Source organism: Lotus japonicus, chromosome 3 (assembly GCF_012489685.1).
Source record: "Lotus japonicus ecotype B-129 chromosome 3, LjGifu_v1.2".
NCBI classification, from domain to species: domain Eukaryota; kingdom Viridiplantae; phylum Streptophyta; class Magnoliopsida; order Fabales; family Fabaceae; genus Lotus; species Lotus japonicus.
Window position 1 is genome coordinate 37733476 of NC_080043.1, and position 21143 is coordinate 37754618.

Here is a 21143-nt window from a genome sequence, read left to right on the forward strand (position 1 = left end):
AAGGCACACCCACATAGCAGCCTCAGACTTAACCAGACCACGAGCCAAATCTTCCCCAAATCATCACAAGAAATCCAGGCTACGGAAAAATAAACAACAGTAGGAACCCCTCAAGAGAGATTATGAAGCCAAGAACATACCGGAATATATGCCTTACAAGCTCACGAGCCCAACCACAAGTCATTTTCCAAACCACCATCACAACCCCAATTTCCAATCACAAACCACCAAAAAAAGGAACGAGAAGCATCTATCAACACACACAAAAAAACTGAAGAGATGAATATTGTAACGCCCCATTTTTCGTTATTTGGTTATTTTGTATTTTATTTTAATTACTATTATGCTATATGGTAATTTGATGAATTATGTGATATATGGAGTGAGTAAATTATTTAAATTATATATGAGTGATATTTGTGATATAATTTAAATCTTATGTGATATAGTATAAGATTTAGATAAATAAGGTTGTTAGGTTTTTGTGTGAGTAATTGAGAGTGGGGCCCATTGTAAGATTATTTAAGGGTTATGAGAGGATTAAAAAGAGAGAAATCAGAAAATTAGGATTAGAGAAGCAACAGAACAGAGAAACACGTGAAAGGTGAAGGAGAGGAGAAAATGTGGAGAAAACCTAAAATTTGATCTTCAAGAAGAAAAGGGTCAAGGAGGCTTTGTACCGGTGTCATAGAAGGTAAGAGTTTGAATTTATCTTGTATAATTGTAGAATAACAGAGGATGAGTTTAACATGAAGGAACCTTCATCTTCTTTGAAAATTCAGATCTGAGAGACTGTGTTGAGTGTTAACATCTGGTGAGCAAAATTGATTTTGAGCGAAATTGAGGTTCTGGGGAAAATTGGGTTCTGTTCTGTTTTGCCCGCAGATACCCTAACAATCTGTGTTGTAGAGAGCATAACTCTCTCTACAGAATTCCAAATTGAGTGAAACCAATTTTGTATGAAAGCTAACTCATAGGGCTATGTTGGGTAATATTTTCATAATTTTTCGATTTCTGGTTCAATACCAGAATCATTTGCAAGTTCATTCTGTTTCTGCCCGCAGACACCCTAGCAGCCTGGGTTATAGAGAGCATAACTCTCTCTACAGAATTCCGAATTGAGTGAAACCAATTTTGTATGAAAGCTAACTCATAGGGCTATATTGGGTAATATTTTCATAATTTTTAGACTGCTGGTTCAATACCAGAATTATCTGCAAGTTCACTCTGTTTCTGCTCGCAGAAACCCTAACAGCCTGTGTTGTAGAGACCATAACTCTCTCTACAGAATTCCAAATTGGGTGAAACCAATTTTATATGAAAGCTAACGTATAAGGCTATGTTTGGTAAAATTTTCATAATTTTTGGACTACTCATTTAGTACCAGGATTATATGCAAGTTTGCTATGTTTCTGCTTATTTCTGGGATTGATTCTGAAACTGATTCTAGTAATGGATATGAGACATTTGATGATTTTGTGTCGCTATTTTGTCAGTGGAATAGTGAATGATTTGATAATGGTATTGAAGTGTTATTTTGTGCAATTTTGGTGTGATTTCCGTTATGGAATTTGGTGAGAAAATATGTTATATATTTGGGGCTGGAGTGGTCTCAAATTGCATGTTTTAATTTATGAGTTTTTGCACGAAATACACTTCATTTAGTCAAGAGGCAACGTGTCGGTTTTCATCGAAAAACTGAGGTTTGTCCCAGAACTGGAGTGGTTCTGGAAGTCTGGCGTGGACTTCATTGGTGGTTAACTGTCTGGAGTGGACGCGGTGATACCGCTAAGGTTAACAATTGGTACCACATGCATACATTAGAGTCTCACACACTAAGTTTCACGTTTTCAGTGGTTTTATGTGTTTGGTGATTTGTTGGTGAATTGTTTTGCTGTTGTCACTACTAGAAAAACTACTTTTAACATCGGGCCAAAATCACTTTTTACATCGGTTCATAACCGATGTAAGTAAGGGTGATGTAGTATGTCACCACCTTTTCACATCGGTTGTACAACCGATGTGAAAAGTAATTTTTCACATCGGGCGAATCAAATAACCGATGTGAAAAGTATACATTTCACATCGGTTGGTAGGAAATAACCGATGTGGAAAGTTAGACATTTTACATCGGTTATTTTCGCAACCGATGTGAATACTCTTTTTTTTTTTTTTATATACATATTTTACATCAGCTGATTTTCTAACCGAGGTGAAATGTCCTTTTTTTTCCTTTTTTTTTCAGTTTTTTTACAGTAATTTGAGCTGAATATTCATTGATCATTAATAATTGATCATGCATTGCCAAATATTTTTTGGAAAAAACCAAGGAAACGGTCCAAAGCCAAAATACAAAGTAACCAAAACTAGCTAAGCTAAAGATAAACTAGCTAAGCTAAAGAAAAGACTAAGGTAGTAAGAACTCTAAAGCTACTAATCCAAAGGCAACAAACTGCCCAAATGTTAGTGCCTATCCCAAATTTTACCAAGCCTCCAAGACCACCAATACAACAAAAAGAGATTCACTACCACTTGAAATTCTGAGCCACGCAATTCAGCAGAAAAAGTGCCTCATATGAATCCATTCAATCATCTCTCCACCAATCTACTGTCCATATCAGCAAAATTCCCAGCAATTCAATCAATCTAGCATAAACAAACTAATGATATGATCAGTATATCAGCTAAACAAACTCAACAAGCAACATATAGCCAAAACAAAGACAAAAGAGAATAAAAAACTAGAGTATAACAAGGTACGTACGCACGCATCAAGTGCAGCAAAGACAAATGCAGGTGCAGAAAAAAGCACAATACAAAGAGAGCTAAGGTTTTTCAGACAGTTTAGGCATAAACCTGATAAATTCTAAGGTTTAATCAACTCTAGAAAACAAGTTGCCCAACTGTTTCGCAAATCATACAACTCTTCTTCTGTTAATGCCGTTGGATCATTGAATACCTACAATTTGTACAATGGGTTAAAATACAAGGTTTGTGACATTTCGATGAAGAACTCAAACAGTGAGACAAACTAATTAAGAGACAAACATTTAACTTATCATAAAATTAAAATACCTCATTCCAAGACTTAGTAATATTAGCAGAGACAATGTCAAGCATATTCTTCATCACATAATATCCACAATCATTCCCATTAGGCTGCAACCTTGCCTACAAATGAATTCGATGTTTATACACTTAATATATATCAAAACAACAACAACAAGACGCAACCATAATCTACCCTACACTTACTTTGGGACGAACCAATTCAGCCCTTTTTTTACTACCCTCAGCCAATTGATAAATCTCCATAGCTCTATATCAAAAAAATTGAAAACAATCAACAGAGAAAATTAAACATTTCAGGGTAATAGGACATAAAATTCCAGTAAACCCATGGGCTAGTTTCCAGCTGGAGTAGGTGGAAGAGTTCGCTGAACAGCAAGATGGAAGAGTTCTGCAGTGGCTGGAAGAGTTTGCCGGAGCTGGAGTAGGTGGAAGAGTTCGCTGAACAGCTATCAGAGAGCGAAACTGCCTTCCAGTGCCTGGCTCATAGTAATACTGCACAAACAAGACAAAAAGAAACATCAAATTCCAGTAAACCCATGGGCTAGTTTCCAGCTGTATAGAAGTTTCAAACATGATTTTTAAGTGTTAGCACAACTCTGTTTAAAGCAATGGAACCAGATTTACAATCAAAACATTTAATATAACCTATGTCTATTCCTCGCATGATCTTTATATACTTCAACCCTTGCAGTAACATTGTCCCTTGAAATGAACTTTACATGTGAATCTGATAAGTACATACCAAATTGATACAAACAACCATTGAATAAGAAAGAAAACTGATTTCATTGAAGTAGCTGAAATCCAGATCAAGGATCCTAGCCTCTTAGGAATCTGGATAAGTACATACCAACTTAATACAAATAACAATTATATATGATGAAGTAATTATTAGAGGCCGCATACAAGTATATTTAATATAAACAAACTTCTTTTTCTTCACTAACTACAACAGGCCATTATTTCTTTTAAGTCGTATCAATGAACACTTGAACACACAACTCAACTAAACTGCTACCTCCATCCCCAAAACACATGGTATCAACATAAGGTTGCAATAATTAAGTATGAATTATACATTGTGTCAAACACTACAGAAGGTTAACAAAAAATTGGAAACAACAAAGAAATCCAATTGACAATTGGGTTCTACCATGTTTAACTTCTACCCTCAACAACTCAACCAAATGAAATTAGAACCACAAGGTTTGCTAGTTCAGAACTCAGAATTCAGGTACAATTCTATCTGACATCAAAACTTCAACCAGGTAAAGCATGATAAGGTAATCATACTAAAAAGAAAATCAGAGTTCATAAACTATGCCAAAAGACACAACTTCTCTGTACAAGGAATAGAAGATACTAACTTTTTCTTATCAATATCAGGAACATCACTCTTCTCAGCCCTTTCAACAATCACCTAATTAGTATCTTCCTTGATTGCTGTACACTAATTAGTATCTATTTTAATTCTTCCACAACTGGACCACAGTTTTGGTCTCATGTTGAAGAACTAGAAAAAAATCTCTATTCATGATAGGAAATGGATTCATGAGCAATTCTTGAGATTGAACCACATTAGTATTGTCATGCAAACCAGTAAAGAGCTAAATTGCATGTCCTTGCTTCTAATCATATCCCTTTGAGAAAGCTCTCCCCTTAGATCTTTATGAACCTCTGAACTCTGAAGCTACTTCCATGTGCACGATGCTTTGAGCTATCGAAGCTGTAACTGAGGTCATAAACCAAACGTGCATCATTTCATCTCTCCCATGCATCATTGCTAGGATCAAAGCTTGAGGATTCCTACATGGATCCATCTATAAAATGAAACTTATTCTTAGAGTTTCATCCTCTTTTCAATGCTCTACCCTTAGGAATGATAACTTCTCTATCAATAGCCTACTAAGATGGAAATCGATTTCCAATATCCTCTGTTGCAGATGAGAGTCCCACATCGAAATCTATTCCCAATTCCTACTAGTTCCTACACAAGAAATTTTGAATTCCAGTAACAAATGGAAACCGATTTCCCCAAGATGGAAATCGATTTCCAGCATCCTCTGTTGCAGATTGAAGGAAAAGGACTGTCGAAACCAGAAAACTAAATTAGAAGTTCAGAAACTAAAACCCAAAACCCCAAAACCGATTTCCCTAAGCATGAGACCCAGTTCAAATCAGATGGAAACCGATTTCCCTAAGCATGAGACCCAGTTCAAATCAGTACATAAAACCCAAAACCCAGTTCAAATCAGTTCAAATCAGTACACAAATCAGTTAAAAGTTCAGAAACTACCTTGATAGTGTCGAAGCAGGAGCGGCGTCGAGAGCTTCCATAAACACCAGATCTAACCAGGAGCGGCGTCGAGAGGTGATGGCGAACGAACCAGAGCTGATGGCGAAAGGTGATGGCGAACGCACCAGCGCTGATGGCGAGAGGTGGTGGCAAACGCACCAGAGCGAGAGTTGATGGCGGCGAGAGGTGGTGGCGAACGCACCAGAGCGAGAGTTGATGGCGGCGTCGAGAGGTGATGGCGAGAGCTGATAGTGAGTTTGTGCGCGTTTGGGTTTCAGGGTTTGTGAAAAAATTAAAGAACGGAGGGGCATTTCCTAACGGTTTAATTATAACCGATGTCAAAAACAGAGAAATGAGGGACTTTTCCCAACGGTTTTAGAAAAACCGATGTGAAACATAAAGAAAAGAGTACCTTTCCCCAACGGTTATATTCGAACCGATGTGAAAAGTACTTTTCCCAACGGTTATATTCTAACCGATGTGAAAAATAAAGAAAAGATGGACTTTTCACATCGGCTATAATCTAACCGATGTGAAAAGTAAGTTATTAAAATTTCAAAAATGCCACCGCATCTTGCTTTCACATCGAATTTTATATCAACCGTTGTAAAAACTATTTACGAGTTACTTTTCACATCAGACATATTCCCAACTGATGTGAAAACTCTCATAAAAGTTCACTATAATTTCAATATTGCCACTGTGTTATCTTTCACATCAGGTATTATTTCCACCGTTGTGAAAACCCTGATGTGAAAAGTATAATTTTTAGTAGTGTGTGGTAAAGTCGAATTATTATTCTTCTTTAAGCTTATAATTTTCCGAAACATTAATAAGAATTGTGAAACTGTCTTGAGAGAAAATATTATAATCACTCAGATTTTAAAGACAATGTGAAGAGTTTATAAAGCAGGATCTGAATTGTTCACTTGCTCTTTGTTATGCTATATTTTATACAACATAAGTTCTTACCCTTCTGTTGGAATGATGTTCTATGCGACATCGCTCAGGTACTGGAGGTAGAGATGTGGCTCATGAGGAGTAGCTTCGGAGAGTCTTAGTTTATGTTACTATTATTATTATTATAATAAAATAAGTGTCTTGCTCTGTAATGTAACACTGGGTAGATATTTTACGTTACTTTTACATTTTTGTTGAGAGGATTTTATAACCTCTCCTTATGGAAGTTTTTGAATGATTTTCTAAATTATGGCGATGTCGTACTGTTGATGGCCGAAGTGCTTATGAAATTCAGTTCTGAGTATGATGAATTTTATTGGAATATCATGGAAGATAAACCTATTTAAATAAGTGATCTTAAGCATCTTAGGATTATCTGGCTGGTTTAGAAATTTTATTGGTTGAAATAATTCATTCTTTGGAAAGCATATGAACTTATAAATTTTCAAACACAATCACTGTTAATTTTAATGAGTTTTCGTGAAGAAGTGTAATACTCCCTTGATATGTTTTTAAACTCTGATAAACGTTTTTAAATAAAACAATGGGAAAAAAGGGGGTGTTACAAATAAGGGAATAAAAAATTAACGGGAAGCCAAACGGTCTCATCCTCCTTCATCTTGAATCTTGCATGTGGGGTTGAGATTTGTTGATTTGAGGCATGCAAGATCTGCGATAGAGGGAGGGGACAACGATCTGTTAGATGTGATGCGACAAACGATATGCGTCCTCTTTGTCCTCTTTCTTCTTCTTCGTCTCATCTTCATCCTCTACGTTCTTCTTCTTCTCCAAGATGGGGGTGAAGCTTCCAACGATCTGCGAAAGAGAGAGAAAAGGCGATGACAGTAGGAAGGTGAGAGTGATAGAGAGGTTGAGAAAGTGATAGGTGCAACGAGCCGCGCGACTATAGGGTTCCATGTTGATGTTGAGAGTGAGAGTGTGACAGGAGAGTGTGGTTGCAATGTTATTTGGAAGTCTTTGAAAGTGTTTTAGAGGGCTCGGGAGTTAGGCTGGAATGAGAGAGAAAGAGGGCATGGGCTTCTGGAGTTCTATTTTTTTTTTAGATTTACTTCGATCTGTTCGGTGAGGCTGAAGCCTAAACCAAAAGAAATCGGTATAAACCACCCAAAACCGAGTTTTTCCACCTGAACCACCCACATACCAAACCGCTCAATTCATAAAAAAAATATAGTTTGAGCGGGTTCGATCGGTTCAGTTTTTTTGGGACAACCCTAATTTGCACTATCGAATAAACAAGAAGAGTTAAAAAGGGTCAGCAACCAGTGAAATCTTACCATTAAAATAATTCATACATATCTTAATTCTCCCTTTACCAAAAAAAAAGTATATGAATAGAACAGGGAGATATAATAGATGGTATAACTGAAAAGAAGTAAGGAAGAAAGAGAAGGTGAGTAAAATGGGATTAAAAAAATATAAATATTGTTTAAAAACTCATAGAATTGCTATCTAAGGATCAAATGGGGTGGTGGATTGAAGCATAGTGGAAGAAATATGCTTAACTCCTCTGAACAGTTCCTGTGCAAATTTGATGAAATTAGTCTACCTCAATCCTGACATAAAATCAGATTTTGTGATTGGGTTCCAACGGAAGCAGTAAAGTTTAATGTTGGTGGAGCATCTAGAGGTAGTTAGAGTCCTAGTGGCATTGGTGGCGATATATATGAGGAATTTAAAGAGTGGAATTGTAGGGGTTTTCTCCAAATTAATTGGTCATACTTGAGCTTTTAAAACAAAGATATTAACAATCCAAAATGTTTTATCTTTTTCCACAATTTCAGATGCAAGAATGTCTTAATTGAAAGTGATTTCCCACTTACCGTCGGGTGGATAAATAATGATAATCGTTCTTTGAAATTCCAGAACGTATTAAAGTTAATTGATTTCCTAAAGGTGGAGACAGATCCTACTCAAGCCAAGTACTTTACAAGAAAACGTGTTATTATTTACCAGTGCATGGTACCGTAAGGAGTCTATACATAAAGTGCTCGATAATACTATCGACGGTGGTAACCGTCAATAACCTTAAAGTAAAGTAATACAGTAAAATTCGCTGGAACGGTCAAAGTCGTTTGTAACTATACATAAGGTTAACATCATTTTCACAGCTCCTCAACTTTTGAGCATCCATACAAATTAATTTTCTTATCTTTTCTTATCTATTTTAGTACATAGTTTTAATAATTTTATTATTATAGTAGTTAACTTACTATTTGAACGAGTTAGTTATTATAACTTATTTATTTAATTCTTCTTTTTTTACTTGACATTTTTATATCACATAATATATTGTGTTAGAAATCTCAATGGTTTTGTTGTTACTTTTTTCCGATGAAAATGTGTTGTTGTTATTGGAACACCACCACTATCTCAAATAAATGATGGTTATGATAGTGATAGTAATAGAAGTTTTCTTAGCTCTGATCTCAATGGTGAAATTTATGAAGCTTGATCTTCTGCTCCTAAACTAGAAGATCGGGGCTTCTCGATGATTTTTCTGATGGGCAATGGGTATGTTCGTTAAAATAGATTTAGGTCTAGGGGTTTCCATGTGAGTCAGCTGAGAAACCAACGTAACGATTCTCTAATCAAGAAATTAGTTGAGGAAGAAACTTTGTTCCTCAATGTAGTTTCCTAGGTCACTCCAAAAAACTCATAGTTATTGTTATTGAGAGGTTGAAGATGAGGTAGTAGGTTGAAAACTGAAGTAACAATTAAAATCGATAAATAAAGACTTAAAACGGCTAAAAGTAAATGCTAAAAAATAAGTAAATGGCGGGAAATAAATAAATTCATGAAAATACAAATGCATAAAAGTAAATAAACAGATAAAATACTGGAAATTGTAAGTTGTATTGATTGTTTAACTGTGTCTTTGTACAAATGATCAACTCCCTATTTATAAGGAGTAATTTGGCTAATTATGAGAGTTAATCTAACATCATACCACTAAATCACGCCCTGCTTTTTCACAAGCACTTATAGATCATATGGGGTATTAGTGCTCCATCTCTCCTACTCAATCTGAAAAGTTATTTCACGTTTATCTTCCTTATACCGGTTGGTTTTACAGTTTGAAAAATCACATTTAATATTATATAATTAGCATACCCCTTTCTTTGTACTCATGTGAGATTATCTTAAAAGCTTTGAAATATCTTCTCTACTTAAGTTTTTGTCTTTGTCCACAATTCCTGTCTATTATATAATTATTCATGTCTGACTCTCTCGCCTTACCGTGCCCAAAAAAAATCTCATATGTTCAGTTACTATCCCAACAGCTGCTAGTCCCTACTCCCTATGTTGTGGTTAGCTTGTCTCCTCGGCACCCAAAGTAGTTGTTACGTATTTTTTGGTGTCAACGGGGTAAGATATAAATTTGCCTCACTTTATATATTTATAATAAGTTATTGATAATGATTCTAATCAACTTATAACTTAACTTTGGTTGCACGTTGCAACCAAATCGGAAGGTTTCAAGAGCTATCACAACTCTATGTATCTTGAACAAATATAAAAAAGGATATAACCAATGTTATTAAAACCGAACAAAGCCGTTCAGCTCAACTGGTTGGACCATTTCGTCCAGATGCAGCACATAACCGGGGCAATGAAGAACCGGATGAAAATCGGAAAACCCAAAACCAAACAACCTGGTGAAAACCAGCGGTTTCTCGGTTCACCTCTGTCCTAGAATTCGTCTGATCATTTTGCCTATCTTCTGTCGTCACTCGTCACAGTAAAAAGTTGGACGACCAGCTACTTTAGCAAGTACATTTCGATCGCCCCTTGCATAGACGGATGCACGTTACATGCTAGGGGGGAAAATGCGCCCACCTGATTTTGATAAAATTTATTAAACAAAATTGAAGTATGAAGAGAGTGTGGTTTTTATTGCCCCATTAGGTAAGAAAATGCCCTCACCTACCACAGTCCCACATTCCTTAAAGGCTAAAGTTGAAACTTTTATAGTTGGTAAATACTTTGATTCATTCATACCATTTTATCCCTCTCATTTAATTTGTCCAGTGGTTATGGATCACAAGATAACCCTAAATCCCCAACCATTTTCCCCATTTTCTTTCATTTACCCAATCAACATTGAGAGAGAAGAAAACCCCAACATTTCCCCCGTTTTTTCTTCCATGCATCCAACTGCAGGGGAACCTGATTACTCACCTCTCAACAACAATTTCCAGCCCACCTTCTCTACTTCTGGTAATTTCTTCTGAATTTTTACTTTTGTTGGTTTGTCCTGTTTTAGGGGCCCTTGCTTTCGATGCTCTTGAGTTAGCTAGCTTCTGCCTGTGCGTTTTGCTGATGCTTACGATTTTGGGGAAGGATTAGATTTACTGTGGTTCAGTTTTCCTTTGTTGTTTGTTGTCGGTTGCTTTTAGGGTGCTGTTACATGAATTGCTTTTATATGAATAATAAATTGGTGGGTGTTGTTACATGAATTTCTTTTATATGAATAATGAATTGGTGGGTGCTATTACATGGGAGATTTATCAAGGTATCCTTTGGGGTTAGGTTGATGGAATCCTCATATTTTCATTCTTGGCTTTGTTGGGGGCATATTATTTTCTTTATCCTCTGTTATTTTGGGAAATGGGGCATTTGGTAGTTCTTTGAATTTTCGGTTAGTTTTGTTTCATAGCTGAGTATGTTTATTGTAAGACCCTACTTTGATGAATAAAATTATTTATTTTAGAATAAATGATAAGATGTGTCTTGCTTGTGAATTGTGAATTTTCCTTTATGCATTGGAGTGTATAGTATTATTAATATTGGAGTGATAATACTCGGGGGTTAGGAAATAATTATGTGTAAGGTCAAGGACTCCAAGATAAGTGATTTTGGGTTGCTTGAGGGCCAAGAATGAGGGCCATACTCGAGTATGTGAAGAGGAGGGGAAAGAAGATTTGTTTTTGACTAGGATTGCATGAATCAAGGGGAAATTTGGGAGTTATGTCTCCTAGTTATGGCTGATCATTTTTGGTCAAGAGAATAATGGAGAATGATGAGCCATTAATGCCTTATCTCTTTTCAAATTGGTGAAAATTTTGAAGGCCCTTGCAAGACCTAGTGTGGCCGCGAGTTTGAGGGTAAAAGGGGAAGGATTTTCAGCTTTTTGAGAGACCAAAAGGGGCTGAGTGAGAAACACAATTCCACATTCTCATTTTTCCACACACATTCAGAAAAAGAAAGAAAGAAAGAAAGAAAGAAAGAGTGAGAGAGTGAGAGAGGGGCGGTGTAAGGCCCGAGTTTTTAAGTTTATGCTAAGTGAATAAACTTCTTATTCACGATTAGGGTTGATGTAATGTGAAGGGAAACCTGAACGAAAGTTTATTAAATGAAATATATTTATGAAGGAGAAAGTTCAGGAAAAGTTCAAGGATTGCATTATGATCGATAAAAGTTATAGCACGAACGTTTTACGCTTAAACCTAGGTCAGAAACCCTAGTATATAGCTAATTTTCACTTTTAGGCACGATGGCAGTTAATTCCAAAAATCTTCAGAGAAATGTTAGAACTTCTCTTTTTCCATATATCACAATCGTTTCGAGGCGAAACTCTAGGATCTACGAACGTCCGATTCCAATCATCGGAAGTTTGCCGAAACCGAATCCCTGGTATTTCAAAACCCTAGAATTTCTCAACAATGAAGACTTTTTCTATTCAGAGCTTCAAATGAATATTCCACACGCGTACACCCATTTCTCTTGATGATTTCAATCTTTCTTCCGAAGGAAGTTTTCCATTCCGACATTCGATGCAAAAAGCAACTTATCGGGTAAAATAGTTTTATACCGACTATGCTTTAGTTGCCAAAAATACAAGGAGACCTCTTTATAGTTTTGGAACTCTTTTGCCAAAACATATCTATTAATTCATGGAGAATGAAGTCGGAAAAATCAGATTCGCGAAACTTTCATTTTCCCGCGAATTTCCAACCTTTATATATAGCAAAGAAAGGAAGAAAAACACAAATTCTCCTCCATTTTCTCTCCTAAAACCGCGGCCAAGAACAAGGAAGAAGGAAGAAGAGTTTTTCTTCATCGTTTGCTTGATCGTCGATCAATCAGTTGCTACTTCAAGGCTTCGAGGTATAGTCGCTAATCCTTACCTCTGATCGCTTTTTCCATAGCTTTTCTGTAGAGTTTTCTGAGCGGATAGTTTATGGGTTTTTGCAAAACTATCCTGAATCTTTCATTTCTGATTCTAAACCTCTTCCTTATGCGCCCAAGATCACTTCTGCCGGGTTAGATTTTCCGTTATGTCGCCGGAATTCCGCCGGAATCAATTTGAGCCTAAAATACCCATTTTTGGAGTTTTTGGTGTAAAGCTTCAACCTTTAGGCTGAAAACTATCGCCTTAGCTTAGTGCTAGTAGGATCAGTTGTCATAAACGTCGTTGGTGACGTCCCTGCAAAATTTTATTTTTGGGATTTCAGTTTTGAAAAATCCTAAGTTAAAAATCATGACCAAAATACCCCTGCGACAGTTTTTGATCCGATAATTTTTCCGAGTTCAGAATACCCTTAGTTACGGCTTATGAAAGCATAGGAACCAAGTTTGATCGAAGAAAAATCGAGCCCCATAATTGCACAAAGTGGCCGAGCCCTATTAGGGGGGAGGAGGAAAATTTCCTTTTCCGAAAACTTGTCTTTCGCGCTAGTTTATCGTACCTTAGGGTATAGATTACTTCGAGTAACCTTAGTAAGTATCGATAGCTTAGTTTCCGATAGATTCTGATAGTATTCTGTGATTTTATTGTAAAGGTGCTTTTGAGGATTTCCCCGAGGACCAACACTTTGAGAGCGAGGAAGCACTAGTTGATCATTCTGGAGAACTTTCAGGTGAGGGCTTCTCACTGAATCTCTAGTTAATGCTTAGGGTCGATGTTTCGACATTGTTTACTGTTTATGCACTGGAATTGTGTGTGATTGGAAAATGTTTTCTTAGGCTTCGGCTGACAATGTAGATGATTCATCTACTGAATGTTTTTGAGATTGTCTTACATGCTATGTGCTATGTGGGTAATCTAGGATGTGTGGTGCATGCTTTATATGCTAAGTGCTAAGTGTTTATGATGCGATTTATTGATATATGACATGTTGTTGATTGTGATGATTTAAATATGCTCTGTACTGGAATCTGAGATTCTGAATGGTGAGAATAGCGGGCAGGTCATGCCGATTTTATTTTGAGAGTTTTGAGAAAGTTTGATAGGACGAACGAGGTTCGGGCCTTAATTTTGTTTAGTGGATCGAGACATCCTCTGGAAGCGACTTGGGATTGGGAGATCCTGAAAATGTATAAGACTTGCGATAAGACAAAATGGAATCTATTTTATAAAGAAAATTCATAAGACCTTAAATAACCTCAAAATCTTTAAGTAATGATAACAACCTCGAAGGAAGGCATTGGAAGTCAAATCATAGTTTTGGAAAAACGAGGAGTGTCGTCGGATCCAAGGGTTGAGTTTGTTGTTGTGCTGTTGGAGCAGCGTTTGTTGTTGTGCTGTTGGAGCAGCGTTTATTGTTGTGCTGTTGGAGCAGCGTTTGTTATTGTGCTGTTGGAGCAGCGTTTGTTGTGGTGCTGTTGGAGCAGCTATGTGTCGTTATGAAGTGTGTCTTTTGGTCGCAGAATCGACTTTACCTTAGGGTAAGCTTTTAGAGACTTTAACTTCCCTAGAACACGTGGCGACGTGTCGAGTGAGGACGGAGACGTTGTTTGACTAATCATTTTGCATACATGCAACATTAATGAGGTATTAACACAGGACGTACTCTGGACCTCGTCGGTTTCCAAAATGGTCATAAGACCCGGAATGCCGTGAAAGAGCGTTTGTAGACGTCTCTTGTAGCAGACCGAAATGGCAGACCTACGGGTTTACTGCTGATCTGACTACCCCTGTTGGAGTAAGAGGCACGCGGGCCGAAATGGCTCCACCGTGGCTGGTGTTAGGGCTGATCCGTTTGATGTCCATCCCTTTCCGGAATGCATGTGGTTGACTGGGTTAACCTGCATACATATCATGCAACATGCATACTAATTTAGTTGTTGAGTGTGATTGGTAATTGTTAAACCTATTTGGAACATGCTATCTGCTATTATTGTGTTTATGTTATTGTGGAACATGAAACCCTAGGAATGACATCTTTAGCTATAAGCCTAAGTGGCTATCTATTATTTGTACCTATAGGGTTTATTATCTACATAGTTCTTTAGAGTTGACCCTCGCGTCTTCTGTGTGTGCTTTGGCGGACAACGCCTTTTGTCAGATGAATATTGCGGACTGGTTCACCATGGTCCACCCTTCGGGGGGGATTAGGTACGAGATGATAGATCAGGACGACCCCGGGTCGTGGGTGGTTGACCCCGCGAGCCACCGAGCGACGTATTCGGGGCGCATCATGGAGGACCACGTGGACAGTGGAGGACTCTTGAGGTCAGGAGTGTTGAGGCGATGCTCTATCAGCTTCAACTTGCCACCAGGCGTTCACTGCGGACCAGGATTCGGAGGAGCACCGCCGCCACCGTCATCTTCAGAGGAGGAGGATCCCTCAGAGGAGATTCCAGTGGGAGTGCCTTCGGCAGGGTCTAGTGCACCCTCTGTTGCGATCATTGATGATCAGGGTTCGGGCCCTAAGCCCGTGAGTCCAGCATCGGAGCGCACTGCGGTTGCGAGGGGAGGACGGATAGGGCTGGTAGACTTGGTCGTTCTGGATTCTGATTCAGACGACGATCATGCTAGCACATAGTTTTGAGTGTTGGTATGAGCTCCTCGAGTTAGGATTAGTGTAGGAGTAGAGTTTTAGCTCTGACAGTCTTGCTTCATTTGTTACTTAGGGGACAGGGTAGATCCGCCTATAGCTTTTTGTGTGGTTTCCTTACGGGAATCACAGAGAGTTGGTTGGACTTAGGAGGTCTTATTTTCAGGCCATTGGGTCAGCTGATTCTCAGTTTTGAGGGATGGTGTTGCGGGAACTTCACCCTTTTCATTTGGTTTGTATATATTGCCTACGGGCGTTGCACTTTTCTTTCCGTCACTAGAGGTTACTTGTGACGAGGTTGTTACTTACAGCGGGGGCTGTTTATATATTGTATATTAGTTCTATTGCTTTTCGCTTTTGGGTTTTATTTAATTCAGTCTTGTCTTAGTTATTATCGAAAAAAAAATATTTCACGTTTTTCCGCATTAAGTTTACTTTTGGTTACTAAAGTGACGCCACCGAAATCGGGGTGTTACAGGCGGCGGCTAGAGGAGAGAAAGAAGAAGAAGAATGAGTGAAAGCAAGAGAGGTCAAGAGAGAAAGGAGAAGATCAAGTCAAGGCTGAAGGTGCAGCAAGGAGAGGGCTTCTCCATTCATCTATTCCATCACCATTCTTTCATCTTTTCAAACCCAACAACTAAGGTAAGGGGTGGATCTAGTGGGTAGAGTCTAGGATTCTTTATGTTGGAGGTTTTCTTGACTAGCATGTCCTTGATCTGAATCTGTTTAGTTTGATGATGTATGAGGGTTGAGGGTAGAGAACATGCTTAGGGTGTGTTATATGTGCAGCCACAAATATGATCAAAGCTTGATGACATGCTTACATGCCATAGATGCCAAAACTTGACTTTGTTGCCATGTTTTTGCCTAGAACGAATTCTGTGTTGTTTTGTATGTTTAGGGCTGATTATGATGATGAATAGCATGATCTCTTGCTACTGTACAATGGCCTAGATGATGGCCAAAATGTTTTCAAAAAAAAAAAAGAGCAACCTAGGGCAATGGTGCTCTCGGCTAGGCCAAAACCTTGAGTTTTGGTGAAATTTTCTTGAGCTTTTTGATATATTGATTGTTGCTGATTGCTATTGGAATTTTTACCATATTAGTGATTCTTGTATGATGACAAGATCAGTATGTTGATGCTTGGTAAATGACCCTCTGTCTTATGCATGAAGACCATGAATTTATGCTAAATTTGACTAGGATTTCATATGATTGTAACATGAAAATTGTGACATGATCAATTCTGGATTTTTGGAGAGTATATGCTTATTTTTGTTGGCTGGACATTGACTTGTGAAGTTGAGATGGAAGGAAGGAATAGTTTTGAAAACCCTTGAGCCCTTTAGGGTTCAGCCGAGCCATTTTTGTGGTTGTTGGCAAGTTTTCTTTCTTCCGTACCATGCACAAGTTTATGTGTTGGCTTGGTTTATAAAGTTGCCATAACTGAAGTATTGCTATATATGAGAACATGACTAAGTGCTTAGTATAGCTTATATATGTTTAACTTGGTTATTGCCAAAAGGTCGCTCATCTAGCTGTAATTCCTTTTGGTGCTGTGGTTATTATTGTGATTAAGTTGTATGAGTTTTGTGAAGATGTTAAGACTCTAGGTTGACTATTAGAGCCCTAACAAAGAGAATTGAGACTTAATTGCTTGCAAGTAAAATGTGATGTAATTGGAACATAGGTCTAGTGAGGACTATGGACCATGAGAACGATGGTACCGTTAGAGACAAACGGTTACTTGCACGCGAGGGTGTTTTGTGGGTTGTACGGTGTGTCCCCACGTGATTTGGTTGACTGCGGTCACCTTGTGATTCTATGGGCGGACGGTGTGTCCCCCCACATAATTGAGGGTTGTACGGTGTGTCCCCTCCGAGAATTGTTCATCTGCGGATGATCGTGAATATGGCCATTGGTGTTGAGGTGGTTGTGTGAATGGTGAGGTCACTAGCCTAACTGAACTTAGGTGACTGGCTGAGATATAATCTAAAAATTATGCTTATTATACCTTGTTATTTATGAGAGTTACATGATTATGTGAATGTTTATATGAGAACATGAGATCTGACCCTGTTATTTGTTTATGTGTTATTCTGGGGGGGGGGGTAGATGGTGAAGGTCAAGAGTGCAGTGGTCTCGTGGACCATAGATTTACATGATCAGCTTAAGGACAACGCCTGGCAGACCGACTCTGCCAAGGTGCGTCGCCTCTATGTCGGCAGCGCTACGATCACGGGACGTGACCGGCACGGGAACGTCGTCGAGACACAGATCATGGAGTGGGGCAAGGTCAAGATGCGCTTCGCACCATGTCGCTTCTTGCATCCATGAGATGAGGGTTCTTGCTCCAACTCTCCACAGTGGGTTGCAGGAGGAGAGGTTTCTTCACGGGCGTTCGGTGCACCAGATTGGTGGGCACGCATTGGCGACTTTCCAGCTCCGCCTCTAGAGTCCCTTCCAGTTCCTGCTGAGCCTATGGAGGACTTTACTCCACGGTACGTTGCAGTAGCTGATGCACCTGAGGATGTCAAGACGGAGGGACATGGAGATGCACCAGAGGTCAGGGCTCCTTTGAAGAAGCGCCAGAGACAGTGGGGTTGGCTCGACGAGTGACTGATGTTGCCATGCTGGGGGTTGAGTGTTCTGTAGCGCTGAATGCATTTCTTATTTATTCCACAAATTTATTTTGTAAAGTTTCAAGAGTTTCGCAATAAATGAACTTTTGTCATTAATTCAAGATTAATAATTGAACGACGAAAATTCTTTACGAAAATGGCGATGTTTGGTTTACTGTGTGACACTCGAGAAACCGGGGCGTTACATTTATGTTTTTATCTTCTTTTCCCATTGTCTCTCACTCTTTTGTATTAAGAGTTGGAGCACCTCTTGTACCTCCTTTTAATACACGTTTTTTGCTTATAAAAAAAGAGTAATTGTTTGAACACAATATTTACCCATTTGAGTGAATTTTAATGCTAATGATTTTTTCTATCTTTTAACTTATGTAGCAATGGAAAAAATTTAAAAAGAAGAATACCTGAGAAACCATCTTCTTCTCAACCTCAAGCAATCACATTAGGTCCAATCATGAAAAAAGATTTATTGAATTCGACTCAGAAAAGCTTCCTAATGATCCGAGATTAAGGCCAAGAATGTCATTGTATCATCCTAATGATAGGGATGAAATTAGTAGATACTTCTTGGTGGCTTGATCTTTCAAAAGCATGCACTATGGAAGCCTAAGGTATGTCGTTTGAAGATAACCTAAGAAGAAAGATCGGGGAAAGGAATGATACCCTCTTTTGGAAAGACAATTGGCTTAACCAAGGGAAAGTTATTGACAAGCACCCTCAGTTGTACAACCTTTCCACACAAAGTAATTGCTTCTTGAAGGAGTTGGGTCATTGGGTAAATAGAATCTGGACATGGGATTTCAAATGGCGGAGAGAACTTAGGGACACTGAACTCCACTTGAAGGAGAATCTAATGTTGGTTGTGAACCTGTGTACTCTCCAAGATGGAATCCATGATAGCTGGACTTGGAGTGCTTCATCGGATGGCCTGTATTATGTTTATACAACTTACACTACAGCATTTTTGGTCTTCTGCCGCGGACGAAAAACCGCGGGTTCATGTAAAAAAACCGTGGTTGAAAGCTTACACCACGGTTTTTCCACGGTTTCCGTGTCGCGGGTTATGTGGCCGTGGCCAAGCCCAAGTGCCACGGTTTTGTCAAGTTAAAGCCACGGTTCTCTAAAATATTTAATACCACGGTTTATATAATGCCACACTTGGTAAACCGTGGGTTAGAAATTTCAACCACGGTTTACTAAGAAGTTTATGCCGCGGTTTCTTTGTGCCTTTTATACCACGGTTTATATATGTCTTTCAGGCCACGGTTTTTTAACCGTTGCCATCTTAGTGGTTTTTTAGAAAGCTCTATACGACAGTTGCTTTTTAGAACCTTTTAAGCTATTTTTTTCACCTGAGCTTGCAATTTAACATTCAAATTTTAAGCTAAATGCAATGAGAGATAGGTGTGCTAATATTATAAAAAATCTCTATCAATTGATCAAATATGCAAATATAATAGTTTAAACAAACACTGCCAGTCATCTTCTTCTTGTATACTTGAGGAAAATATCCCTTGTTTTCATTCTACAAATATGAGAACCTGTATATATATATATATACCCTAAACCTATATATATAATATTAGAAGTAATAAGTAACCAGTGAGAGTAAGGATAAGGAAAGTGTTAGAAAAGCATAAGGAAACATATATAGGTGAACAACTTAAAGCAACTTCAAATAAGGGGAAGTAATTGGTGCTAAGTTAATTAATTAAGTTCATATAATGGGTAAGTCATCATCTTCCAACCAAAACATGGTGTGCATAGAATATTTATATCTATAGAGGTATGGAAACTGAGGACTAATCCTGTGCTAGCTGAGTTACTGATTAGATAATAAATTAAATAACATATAACCACTGTAATATAGGAAGTAACAAAGAATGATTTCACTCAATGTTGAGATCGGACTACTCACATTTCGCTAGTTCCTTTTCAACAAAGAGATGAGGAAGTTAACACTTGATTGTACATTTGGGATGATTTGTTTTTCCTCTATACTAACATTGCCCAAAGCTACTCCCAAGCACACAACCTTAGTCTCGTTAACCTTTGACTCATGAGATTCCTGGTGAATGACAAGTGTAGGGAACTGCCCTGCGAAGTCATGCAAAGTATTAAAATCAAGTAAACCATAACTAAAATTTAGTAGAAGCACAATATAAGAATTCTTTAAAATAATACAACTCATTAGATGAAAGGGAATCAGCCAGACAAGGCATGAATCAAATAATACATATTGGTGTTGCACCTAACTATATCACCTCTACAATAGCAGGAAACAAAGAGACTAAAGACAAAAGAAGAAATTGCAGCCCATTTAATAGGGAGCTGTAAACAAGAAGAGAGAAGATACTCAATAATTATAACCTGAACTGAAATCATCGGTACCAGCTTCGAGCAATCTTCGCACTTCGAGTAAGAGTTAGCTTCTTCGGCAAGCTCTTGTTAGAGACATTGTGGCTGGCTTCTATCAGAGGAATTGCTTATAATCTTTGTACTGATTCGAACCTAATGAGCGCTGTGCAACAAAATTCGACCATGGAAATAAAAGGAAGAGAGTTAGGGTATCTGTGAAAATTGGGAATTAGAAAAAGAAAATAGAAGACAAAACTCACCAGTTTAGCGTATGAAAGGCTTCAAAGAGGAGGCTTTGATAGGGAAAATCATTCCCCGTGAATTTTAGGAGAAGATTTAACCAGTTATCGGAAGCGAAACTCCACAGCGGCGACCAAAGAGCAGAATCTAACTTGCAAACTCCGTAGCGGCGACGAATTCGTCAATGACACTTACTTCCTCCCTCCCACAACAAAACCCTAAACTCAGACACGAATTAACGGCACTGCGGGTATTGATGAAATAACCGCCGAGGCGGCTCGTGGAAGCTAGGCTTAAGGTGCAGAAACGATAGACCGAAACCGAAGAATAAGAAGAAGAAACCATTGGAGCTAAGAAAATTCACAAGATATAAATCATTATAAGAAAAAAAAAACAAAAATACCTTTGGAGATCGACAATGGAGGTGCGGCGGCGACACCGAGAGGAGAATCGGAGGTAGCGCGTTCAGCCATGGATGAAGGGAGGGAGGGGTTATGTTTTCTAGGGTGAGATTTCTTTTTTATTAACCTTTTAGTTTTTTTTAGGGGAAATTAACCTTTTAGTTTTGTTTTACAGTAACCTTTCAGTATTTACTTTTTATAAAAAATTAACATAACATTTGAGTGGTAAAAACTCAAAACGTGCGTACAACACGAAATTTATGTGATTTCTAGATTTAAAATCCAAATTTATGTGCCACGGTTTTTGTTTGGTAAGCATATGCCACGGTTTGTTAGTGGGATAAGGTTTCTGCGGTTATAAGGTCGTGGCCATCAA

At 38.2% G+C, this 21143-nt stretch overlaps 1 long non-coding RNA gene across 3 annotated transcripts; it reads right to left on the reverse strand.

Moving 5' to 3' along the window:
* Nucleotides 1–1732: 1732 nt before the first annotated feature.
* On the reverse strand, nt 1733–20888 carry LOC130742358 (uncharacterized). Of its 3 annotated transcripts, XR_009021125.1 has the most exons (6): nt 20387–20763; nt 20139–20289; nt 19687–19865; nt 3076–3564; nt 2857–2959; nt 1733–2646 (listed from the first exon to the last, which is right to left on the reverse strand). It is a non-coding gene; the product is annotated as an uncharacterized LOC130742358 (long non-coding RNA). The 3 variants fall into 3 exon arrangements; XR_009021124.1 differs by having other exon boundaries at nt 1733–2959; XR_009021123.1 differs by lacking the exons at nt 1733–2646; nt 2857–2959; nt 3076–3564 and adding an exon at nt 20770–20888 and having other exon boundaries at nt 19529–19865; nt 20387–20658.
* Between the last annotated feature and the right edge of the window lie 255 nt (nt 20889–21143).